Here is an 11,110-nt window from a genome sequence, read left to right as displayed (position 1 = left end):
TTTCCCATGTGGCATTGACTGAGGCTGTGAAGTGCAATCCAGAGCCGGTGCATGGGCCTGTGGTGTTTGGTGTGCAGACAACATTCCAGCCTGTCTGTTCTGGGGTTGAATGTGCGTTTCCTCAGTTACCTGGACTGGGAAAAGGCCAAGAGGGTGGTGGAAAGTGTTTTCTCCCAGGCCTGGACAGCTTCAAGGCAGGGATGTTTTTTTGAATGTTTGCTGTCTTTCGTTTCCCAGCCCAGGGCTGAGGTGGTGTTCCCTGAACTGGGATGTGGAATGAGAAGGTCTCTTTTGGGAGTGTAGAAGAAAGTGACACACCTAACTGGCATGCCTGGATGGGCAGAGAAATCTGATATTGGCAATATGTGTTAATGGGTATTTAATCAATGCAGCGGTGCCAATGTGGCTCAGACGCCGGTAGTTCAGGACAGAGAGGAGACGGGGCTGACAGACACTGGAACTGGATGCTTGGGCATGGCTGGAGATGAGCAGCTGGACCTCCCTCCAGGCTGTTTTGGGTGTGGATTTGGGTCCTGTCTGGCCACGGAAGCGTGTGGCAGCTGGAGACTGGGCAGTTTTGGTGGCTGTGCTGCCCCAGCTTCTTTAGTTCTTGTCCCTGGTTGTCCCCTTTCAGCGGAAAAGCATCCCTGCTTGGCTGGTTGTTCCCTGCAAACAGCCTGAGGTTCCTCGGCGTTGGCGTGACCCACTGGCATTGTCACCTGCCCTTGGCATAGTCGGCGGAGGTGCCCGCAGCCGGAGCAGCCAGCAGGAGGAGGCAGCCGCTCTTTGCCGGGAGGTGAGAGGCGCGGGGGCCGGGGCTGAGAGCACGGGCTGCCGGGCAGGGCAGAATTCTTCCCAGGGAGAATTTCAGCTCCCCGCAGCTCTCGGTGGGTGCTGCATGGACTCCGAGCTCAGCCAGGTGGGAGGTAGAGGCTGTGTTCATGTTCCCGGGAACTCTTTTCACATCTGCTGGGACAAACTGCCTAGAGAATGACATTTCTGTCAGCCCGGTCCTACTCGCGTCCGCTGGAAAAGGGAGGGGGTAAAGAGGCAAACGCCGAAGTTCCTTTGGGATGATGGAGTTGTGGTGTTTGGCTGTGCCGAGAGGAGCAGGAATTCAGAGAGTTTATGCTGGCCAGAACATTCGTGCAAGAACCTAAGGGAGATGAGAGTGGAATATCCATGGATAGTCTAGCCATGAGAGGGCAGTGAGACACAGCTCATGGTGAAAGCCGTGCATTCAGAAATTACTTCAAAACTCCCCCGATTTTGCTCCACCGTGGAACATGTAAATACAAAGGTTTGCTCCTGCTCTTGCTGGGTGGAGAAATTAATCCAAACCCAAGATGCTTTTACAGCACAGGTGGGAAAGATTGTAAATATAAACAGCGCAGCTCCGTGTGTGCCTTGTGATTGCAGTCATAATAGATGTATAACATTTATCTATTACACATATCCTATGTAATATGCACTAAATATATCAGATATTTTAATAAATATAATACAATATAAAGTTATTATAGATGTTATTAATAAAATATTATAAATTCATATTATCCTATTACAGTTGATGCTTGCATTGAATATATAATATTTCCCTGCCAATTAGTGAAGGAAAACATCTGGAGTCAGGTAACTACTGCAACAGGTACCCAGAGAGGTTGAGGGATCTGCATCCTTGGAGATATTCCAAATTGAAAGGCCCTGGGAGCATAGGCCCCTGCAGAGGTCCTGGCCAGACTATGTGACTGATCATAGATGACTAGGAGCACTGTATCCATCCAATAAAGTCTAAGTAATTAGTCCTAAATTGCACATGCCAAACAGATTGCAGAAGTCTTCTGCCATCTGTGTTTCTCTGATGCATCTCAGGTAGTTTGTGACGTGAGTTGTGAATGAAAGGAGGAAGGATGGAGACATTAAAAGATCAAAGATTTGGTATTAAATCCTCCCTGCTCAGTCCATGCCAGTGCATTGCCCATTAATCATCAATACACTTTTTGCCCCTCTGTAAGCAAATTATCAGGGTGGTTAAATGCAGCTAAGGTGACAATATTTAGAGTTTCCCAGGTCTTATCCTCCAAGCCATACCCAGGTAGGTCTCCAGACTTTGCAAGGCTGAGCACAGGATGAGCTGCCGTGTGAGCTGGACTAACCAAGCAATGAGGTCAGAGTAGGATAATGGGGCAAACTGAGCTCTGCTACAAGGAAATGTCATGTTGATAAATGCAACTGCAACGTTTTTTATAAACAAAATTAAACTTCATTTGCTTCACAGTAGCTAATGTGCCGTTAATTCAAACCCCACAGAAGAACTCACTGGACACAGTTAATAGTCAGCAGAGCAGATAGGCTAGGCTTTGAAAGCATTTAATATTCACTGAAGTGCTGCTTGTATCCAATTATAACTCACTACTTGCCATCTTAATAATTTAAATCTGTCCACTCTTTAGAGAGGAAAAAAATGCACTAATCAAAGACATGAATGCACCTTTTGCTTTTGACAGCATCAAATTAAAACTAAATGGTAGATCTTGAATGAATTACTTTGAAAGAATAAAGGCATTAATGAGGTAATTTCATTATAGAGGCTCATCCAAGCCTATGTGAAAACAAGGGAAGTAAATGGAGAGGAAAGCTGCCGAGGAAATTAGGGTTCCTTCCACACTAATTAATGTTTGGGGGCATTTAGTACAGGCACCAAATTAACTGCTCCAAAGAACGCCATTGACAAAAAAAAAAAAAAAGACATTGTTGCCCTACCATGTAATTAGAAGACAGTACAAGCAGAACACTTAATGAGTATAAAGCCAGCCTTTAACTTATTCTGCCCAGCTTCTGAAAACATGCCTTTGTAGAGGCCTAAGTTTAAGGAAGCACTGGGCGTACAATATAGGATTGTTTAGGTCCTTCTGGTCGCTGAGCTGTAAACAGGTAGCCCTGAATGACAGACTCTGAGACTCCTGGGAGGCCTGGCTTCCCAGAAAAAAAAAAAAAAAGAAAAAAAGAAAAAAAAAAAAAGGTCTTAAATGCACCCAGAAAGAAGCAAAAAAAGGTGAATAGGCCCAGCCCAGCAGAGCCAGTACAGTGAATGCTCACCGCTGTCTTAAGTGATTACATGATGTTGTACCACCCCCTCTCATTGAGTTATCTTTACACTGCTTTTGTCTCCTCTAATTGAAGCTGATGAAGTGCTAATTGGTTGCTTTTTTAAAAAAGCACTACTTAACCACTGGCAAACAGAGTAAGACAGCGTGAGTGGAGTTAATGAGGGCTTAGAAAAAAAAAAAAAAAAAAAAAAAAAAAAAAAAAAAAAAAAAAAAAAAGGAGAAAAAACAACGAAAAAAACCAAAACCACCCCACCAAAACCAACCATCCTCAAAACCCAAAAACCCTAATCAACTCCTCTTGTTCAAAACTAAACCGAGAAGGGAAATGACTGCATGAAGGAAATAGCTATGAGGGTTTGAGTTTTGGGAGAGAAAGGGACTCTTCCAACACTAAATGAATGCCCACATTTTGTCCAGCGTCCTTGGCATTCTCTTTTTTTTTTTCTTTTCTATTTTTAATTTAAAGTTCTGCCATCAGAGTATTAAACCTGTGGTCACTACAACTGGAGCCAGAGTTCCGGCCTTTGCCATATGCAAATTCATTTCCTAAAAAACGGGTTAGCATAATACTAAATACTCAGTATTTACCGTGTATTCTGTAGGTGGGTTGATACCAGCTCCTCGTTTTCAAGACCAATTCTGTAGTTCCCAGCTACTGAGAGTATTCTGAGTGCAAAAGGAGAGTACAAAAAGGCCTTGCAGTATTGCTGGTGTTGCCTGGCAAGACACAGAAATAATTCTGTGAGCTTTTTGAAGGTGACACTGCAAATCCCTGTGTTAAACACAATACTCTCATATTTCAGAATTTTTTTATATCCAATCTAAGACACGTGTAGGCACAGGACGCTTTTTCAGGCTGTTTGTCCAAGTAAGCAGCACTTTTAGGCCTCAGGAAGAGGCTGCCCTATGATGACAGGTTCGGAATCTCTGGCATGGGCTCAGAACAAACAGTCCGCTCTCTAAATTCTTCAAAATCCAGCAGCTAAGCAGTTTCCTATGGGATAAAAAGAGGAACGTGGAGCTAAAACTCCTCCAGTCAGCTCAAGAACACAATGAACTTTTCAGTAAGACAATTTTGATTATCTGTTTGTGTAGATGAGCAATAAAGTGTCAGAGCTCCTCCTTTCCTCGCTTCTTTTTTTTTTTTACATGTGTACAGAAAACTCAATCAGTATACAAACCATGAGTTCCTTGGGTTTGTGTTTACTTGGTAACTTGTAGCTCTATCCACATTCTAAACTGGATTCTTTTCACTTTAATGCATGGTCACTTATTTTCTTTTGGTTGTCAGGAAAACGAGGGATCTCTTGCTGGCTGCTAGAAAGAAATTTCCTAGCGAACAAAGTTCCAACCAGTTCCTCCAAACGGGTGCCCATAGCCATCCAGCTATAAAACAGCCAAGAAAGATGCAAAACTGGAAAACCCTGCTTTTTCCAGCAGACACAGAGAGCAATTCAGTGGTTGCAGAGCTCCTGGAGTGCCATGTGCCAAATCACCTTTGTAAGCAGCATTGCCTTTGCTAGAGTAGAGCATCTTTTGGTTTGCTTCTGGTGGGACCTGATTGCATTTTCAGGCCATCTCATCTGTGGCTTCTACCATCAGGGACCAATAAACCTCATCTTTGACCTCAGAGGGAATTTGGCAGCTATCCCTGCAGGAGAGGTGGCAGATGGCAGTGTATCCATCAGTCACTGACATCAATGAAGCTGGAGAAAGCAAGCAAGCAGTAGAGGAGAGGCTGGGAAATCCTCTTTCCTGCTGCTTTGTCTCATAGTTTGAAAACGGCTTTTCCTCAATTTTGGTCACTCTAGAAATGTTAGTTCAATAGGAATTCACATGGGGTAATGTTTAATAGATTTACAAATTTCGTTTGGAGGCAAAAAACACGAGGGGTGACAGCAAAGAATTTGGTGTGGGTGTGTCAGTGGGTCTATTATCCCCGGGGTTCCACGGGTTTCTTCCTTCGTAGTGTTTTCAAGAGCTCTTCTCAGTAAAACTCAATTGAAGGGGACCTCCCCATACTTATTCCTTTGGTACCAAACCCACTGAGAACTCCTTCCTGCTCACATACAGAAATAGAGAAAAGTGGCAGTGATGTGCTTGCACTAAAAATGGAATTATCTGTTCATCAAGAGATGCATTAGGGATCATACCCTTTATTGCCCTCCCTACTGAGACTGGGACATATAGGGCTTTAGAGAAACAACAAGGCCATGGAAACTTGAGCAGAGCTGAGAGAAGACCTAGAGTCAGCAGAGAGAGAAATGTGCTAGAGAAAGAAATCAGCAAAGGTAGGGAGGGGAGATAAAACAAGGGAGATAACAAAAGTATAGCAGAGGTGAGTGTGGGCTAGACATCTGACAAGTGACAGGGACTTGTCACACAACCAGAAGCGAGGCAGCAGTGAGAAATTGGGTGGTTCAAGCTGTGCTGAGAATCACACCAGCAGCTCATCCAGAGCCTGCAGTCCAGAAGCCAAAGTTCAAAGGCAGGGTTGCTCCCATGGTTTTTATGGCTCACTTCTGGGTCATTCTATTAAAGAGAGTCTAAATTTGACAACTCCTAATGTTCAAAGAGGTTTAGATGGTTTAAAATCTGTTCAGCTCATCCCTGTTTGAGATAAACATGGTCCAATTGTTCATTTTAATAAAATTCAAATAAAAAAGAGCCATCCATCACCACAGAAGGACATTTTAGAAAGGGGTCTCTCACTGAAGAGGAAAGTGAAGATGGTGCAGCTTGATTCCATCTCAGATGGCCTTACTCTGGTCACTATCAAACCAGTAATTGCCACCTTGAAGTTTCTACAGGCCAAAGTTGGATTAAGGCATTTGATTTTCCCAAGCACGGTAAGCTCTTTGCAGTTCCTTTAGTGGATTTAGCACCCAATTGATGCATCCTTTTGAAATCTAGCCTTTTTTAGGAAGTGGGCTGTGGAAGGCATGATGCCCTTTAATTGATGCCCAGCTAATATTTGTAAGATTTAGCCTTGATCCAGGAATAAGTATCCAATTGTGTCTCAAAAAAATATCAACCAAAAAACCTGTGATGGCATCCTCAAAAATCCAGTGTAGAGAGGCTACAGCCCTGTTGGCCCTCTCGCCAGGTATTTGGCAGTTGGAAGAAAAGCAAAATATCCCTTAATATTTTGCATAAATTCTCCTTGCCGCTGTTCAAATCTTTAACTTATTTAAGGCTATTACTTTTTTTTTTTTTTTTTTCCTTTTGGCTACCTGTGAGTAAAGAAGGTAAATTCCCTTCTGGATGTTTGTTTGTTAGCTTGGTTTGGGTTTTTTTTTTGTTGGTGGCTTTTTTGTGTGTTGGTTTGTTTTTGAATATTGTGAGCGGCTCAGGTTTTGCCAGCTCACCTTCAGCACAGTTACCCTTAACTGAAAGTCCTACAGTTCCTGTTTGAGAGAGCAGAGTGTTTCAATTTCCACTGTGCAAACAGGTGGCCTAATGTAAAATCACCCGCTTTTATTCCAAGGCTACACAGAAGAAAAAGAGAGATCAGCTGACCTCTAAAATTGCCCCGATTTATATATCCACATATTTTGAAAAAGCATAGCACAAAATTAGAGGTGCCTGTGTTCCTGCCACAAGAACACCCCAGCCTTACAGAATATCCTGTCTATATTGTCCAAAAAAGCAGAGAATGCCTGTCTGTTTTAAAGAAAGCTTTGAAAAGTGCCTATGCAATTCTTTCTCTCACAGAGCTATGGTCCAAGTGAACTGAGAAAGCGGCAGATATTTAATAATTGGTCATCTCTAATTTCTGTACTCTCTAATATTCTTCAAGCACAGCAATCTCATTCCCAGCTGTTCCTTAGGCATACAGAACAAAACAATGCAAGAATCCATTTTGAAAACATTAATGTGTTTGACTAAATCCATCTATTTTGCTACAGATTTGGCCACTTTATCTATGGGCATGGTATTTGTGTATGAGATCTGCCCTGTCAAACGCCCCGAGGGATTAATTCCCAGAGTCTAAAGTCCCAGGAGTGGATTGCGTCCGGAGCTCTAGGAAGAGCTGTCTTGCTTTTCAGTGCGTTAAATCCCCCAGGGTGATTCCACAGGCAGCAACCTCCGGGCAGGACTAACCTCGGGAGGAAAAGAGCACGCAGCACAGGGTGAGTGTGTCAGCAGCGGCAGCTGACGCACACAGCGACACCTTCACACTGGGAAGTCACGAAATCCATCCGTGCTGACTGAAGTATTTCGGGCTTGTCAAGCGTCATTGTTTTGGACTTCTCCTGACCTCGCTTAGCAGAACGGTGGCACCGCCTGTAAGCTTTTTCTTCAGTATTTGCCCGATAAGTAGCCCTGTAGGCATTTGTTTTCTCTCATCAAATCATTAAATGGTAATGCAGTTGTTAGTTCGCCTTGCCCAGTTCGAATACATTTTGCAGCCAGAAACCATTCCCAGTTCATTAAGTGCCTGACCTCAGCATTAACACCCCCTCTGCTCGGGTTGCCTTGGAAACAAAGCTTCCTGTGCGTAATCCAAGCTTATCTAGCTCTTTATCCTACATGTGACCCTTAATTACTTGCTAAATTAGAATGGTTTTCTGAAAATCACAAGAGGAGGTTAATATGTTCTTCCAGAGCTGGTCAAGCTAAGATGACACCAAATTCACAGGGAATTCAAATTCCATGATCCCTGAAGGCGTCTCTTTCAGAAGGAAGATGAACTTTCCCAATGGGAGGCAGTGTGCCATGATAATGCTCCTGTCACTCACTTTCCTTGCCCTGCTTGTCCAGACCCAGCTTAATCCAGTGTGAACAACGGAGTAAGTAAATATCAGGTTGATTAATTACGGTGCAAGATTCAGTAACCACTTGTCTTCTGTAATTAACATTGTAATTGAAATTAAATAATACACTTTCACACACAGATTGCTGGCCCAGGAGGAGGAGCGAGGGAGAATCCGCAAGGCTATGACAGGGAGATGAAGCACAGAAAAACAGGGCTCAATATATTGTCTTTTTTAAAATTGTGATACATCTGAAGAAATTCTTCTGTTAAAAAAAAAAAAAAGGTTTTTTTAAAGGCTGGATTGATGATCTTAGAGGTATTCTAAAAGGAAAAATTGTTACTTCCAGATGTCTTGGAGTAGCGATTAAATCGGGCTGGTTGTTGAAGAATGGCTTAAAATTTCTGAAAGCCCACCTTCCCTTCACTGATTTGATGAACAGAAATAACGAGAAAAAGTAAGGCTCTCTAAGATGCCCAGTGCTTTTCCTATCCATTGTTTCCCGGGGCAGCTCAAGGACAGTGAGTCTTTGGTTTCAATGAGTGGCTTTATAAAGCTGTGCTAAGGCTCAAATGCTAAGGCATGGTCTCAGCAAAAATCAAAAGTAAAATCCTCTGTGACTTCCACACAGCATTTAATTAACTGCACATATATTAAAGCACAGCCAGTGCAAAAAACCCAGTCTGTTTCAGCATTCCCATCTATTGTGACACAGGAAATAATTCTGCCTGTGGGCAAAGGCTTGCTTTCAGGGATATTTATAAAAATCATGGACTGGTCACTGAGATGGGAGGAGACCAGACAGGTCTTGCATTTCTACTCAAAATCCTCAAGTTCAACACAAGATACCTCAAAAGTTTATTAGCATAAGCGGTGCTTCTCCCAACACTTTTTAGGAGTTCACTCACTGGAGCCTCATTTGTTTTCCTTTTTTCTCCTCTGCCCTTTCCAGTATGGGCTTGTTAATGTGTCCAAATGCTCAGAGCTCTGGAGGCTGAAGGAGAGATTTGTAGTTGCTGTGTGTTCACAGGGGTTTTGACTTCCCTGATAAGACCTATGGGAAATATCATGGGATTTTTATAAGAATAATGATAGAGAAATTATACTAACTACTTCCAGACAGAATTAGAGACAATTAAGGTATTTCATTTGTTATGATTGTACAGAATTATGATTATACAGATTATCAAACTGCCAGTGCAGGCAGCTCCTGCCAATCCAATTGTGTTTCAGGCTGGTGGGCCATTCTCTGTTCTCTTTGCTGAGCCTTCATTTCCCTGTTACTGCCTTTGAATTCAAATGTAATTTTCAGGACAGAATTCAAGAAGTTCTTTCAAATAGGAAACATTTTTGTTTCCTCTAGTGTGCTCATGTAGCAAAACAATTTGAGGAGACACCTTGAAGAGTCTAAGCTGCTAATATCCATAATTTTGGGAATCTCTAGATGTTTTCCTGCATGTCACAGTGGATTGGAGGGCAGGTTTCCATGCCTGGGAAGAAGACTTTTAAAGGAGTTTACATTTTCAAAGGAGGTTTTACAAATCCTCCATGCACAATTGCTAAGACAGTGTCTATGCCAATGCCTCTAAATGGCAAAATTTCAGCCTGCTCTCACATGTGTGGGTGACTGGGTAAGAGGGAATTGTTTCAAGGCTTGTGCTTTTGGTTTTCTAGTCTCCTTCAGCGTGGTTCTGGTATTTCATAGGCATAAATTCGGAGGTTACTGGCAAATCGAGGAAGCAGACAGGAGAGGGCCCCATGCTGCTTTGCTTGGACCTCTGAGGCACACACCATTTTATCCTCCTGAAGTAATTCCAGAATTTTACCGCAAAAATTACTTTCTAGATCTTTAAAGAACAGAAAAACAGCTGAGTTTTCTGTGCCTAGAAAGCTGCCAAGAAGAAACTCCCAATTCCCTTGACATCTCCCACATATATGCTTTAAAAAAGCAAAATAGATTCATAAATCAGGGATGGTTTAGAGTATTGTTGGATGGAAGACACTATACAAAACAAAACATCAAACACTTATTTCTCTATAGAAACAAGAATCCTCAATATATTTATATGTAGCCATTCTAAAATTTATCTCAGAAACATTTTGCTTGCCAAGTTTCTGGTCATATATTTGCTTACTCTTTCGTGTAGCTGAAAAAGAAGTGAGAATGCAAGGTTTTACTTTCACCCATGCTGAAGGAAATGTGTGCCATTTTAGAAAAAGAACTTAATCTCTCCCAAATGCCTCCAAGGTCATCCTATTTTTTAGCAGGCTCTGAACCTATTTACTGAGTCTTAGATTGCTCATACTTGCAGATTAAGAGGAAAAGAAGAGATGCCAGAATCAAACGGATATGAAAAATGTAAAACAAAACCCAAGGGTGTAAATAAACTGAAAAAGAAAAACACTCTTGATAATTATTTTCTACTCCAATAAGGCTGTAAGACAGGCTGAAAACGAAGAGAATGGAAAAGGAAACTCTTAACTGTTGGTTCAGCGCTTGGTTTAACTCTGAGACAAGCCCTGCCCCGCTCTGTGACGCTGCACACTGACAAGCAGCCGTGTTTCTCATCTAGGCAGAGTGTCGGGGCTCTTCCCACCTGTCACCACTGTCACCTGTCACGGCTGGGGCCTGCCTGTCACCTGTGCTTTGTTTGGCTCACCTCTGCGGAAGGTTGGTCTCGCATGTTGGGAGAAACAGTGTGGATTTTCCCGCGGGACTTCTGACTACTCTGCAAATGAACTGAAAAGAGCCCCTGGAAGTGCTGTCTTTGCTAAGAAAGTAATGTTGAGGAGAACGAACAGGGTATTTATCTTTTAGACATTCTGTGCACTGTTAGCAGCTCGCAGCTGTCTGAGAGGCCGCACGAACGTGGCTGACTCGCACACCAGCTCACAGCGCACGTCCCCTCGGACCCGGGGCAGCTGGGAAATTCACCAGGAGGGACAGGGATCACGACCACGCTGCCACCGCGCCCGGTAACCGAAGCCCGGCGTCCGGCCCCCGGCCTGCCCTCAGCCCGGCCCCCGGCCCGCCCTCAGCCCGGCCCCCGGCCCGCCCTCAGCCCGGTCCCCGGCCCGCCCTCAGCCCGGCCCCCGGCCCGCCCTCAGCCCGGCCCCCGGCCCGCCCTCAGCCCGGCCCCACTCCTCTCCCGCTCCTCGCCCTCACCTCGGTCCCGCCTCTCTCCCCGCCCTTCACGTGCCCGCCCCTGCGCTCGTCCAATCAGGGGCCGCCCCGCTGGCCCT

The 11,110-nt window shown here is 44.0% G+C and overlaps 1 long non-coding RNA gene across 1 annotated transcript; it reads right to left on the bottom strand.

The window, feature by feature from the left end:
• Positions 1-362: 362 nt before the first annotated feature.
• LOC115485126 (uncharacterized) lies at positions 363-11,091 on the bottom strand. The gene is made up of 3 exons (XR_003945883.2): positions 11,034-11,091; positions 3,699-3,827; positions 363-1,156 (listed from the first exon to the last, which is right to left on the bottom strand). It is a non-coding gene; the product is annotated as an uncharacterized LOC115485126 (long non-coding RNA).
• Positions 11,092-11,110: the final 19 nt, after the last annotated feature.

Source organism: Serinus canaria, chromosome Z (assembly GCF_022539315.1).
Source record: "Serinus canaria isolate serCan28SL12 chromosome Z, serCan2020, whole genome shotgun sequence".
Classification (NCBI taxonomy): domain Eukaryota; kingdom Metazoa; phylum Chordata; class Aves; order Passeriformes; family Fringillidae; genus Serinus; species Serinus canaria.
The sequence above is the reverse complement of the archived record's forward strand: the minus strand, read 5'-3'. Positions and strand labels throughout refer to the sequence as shown.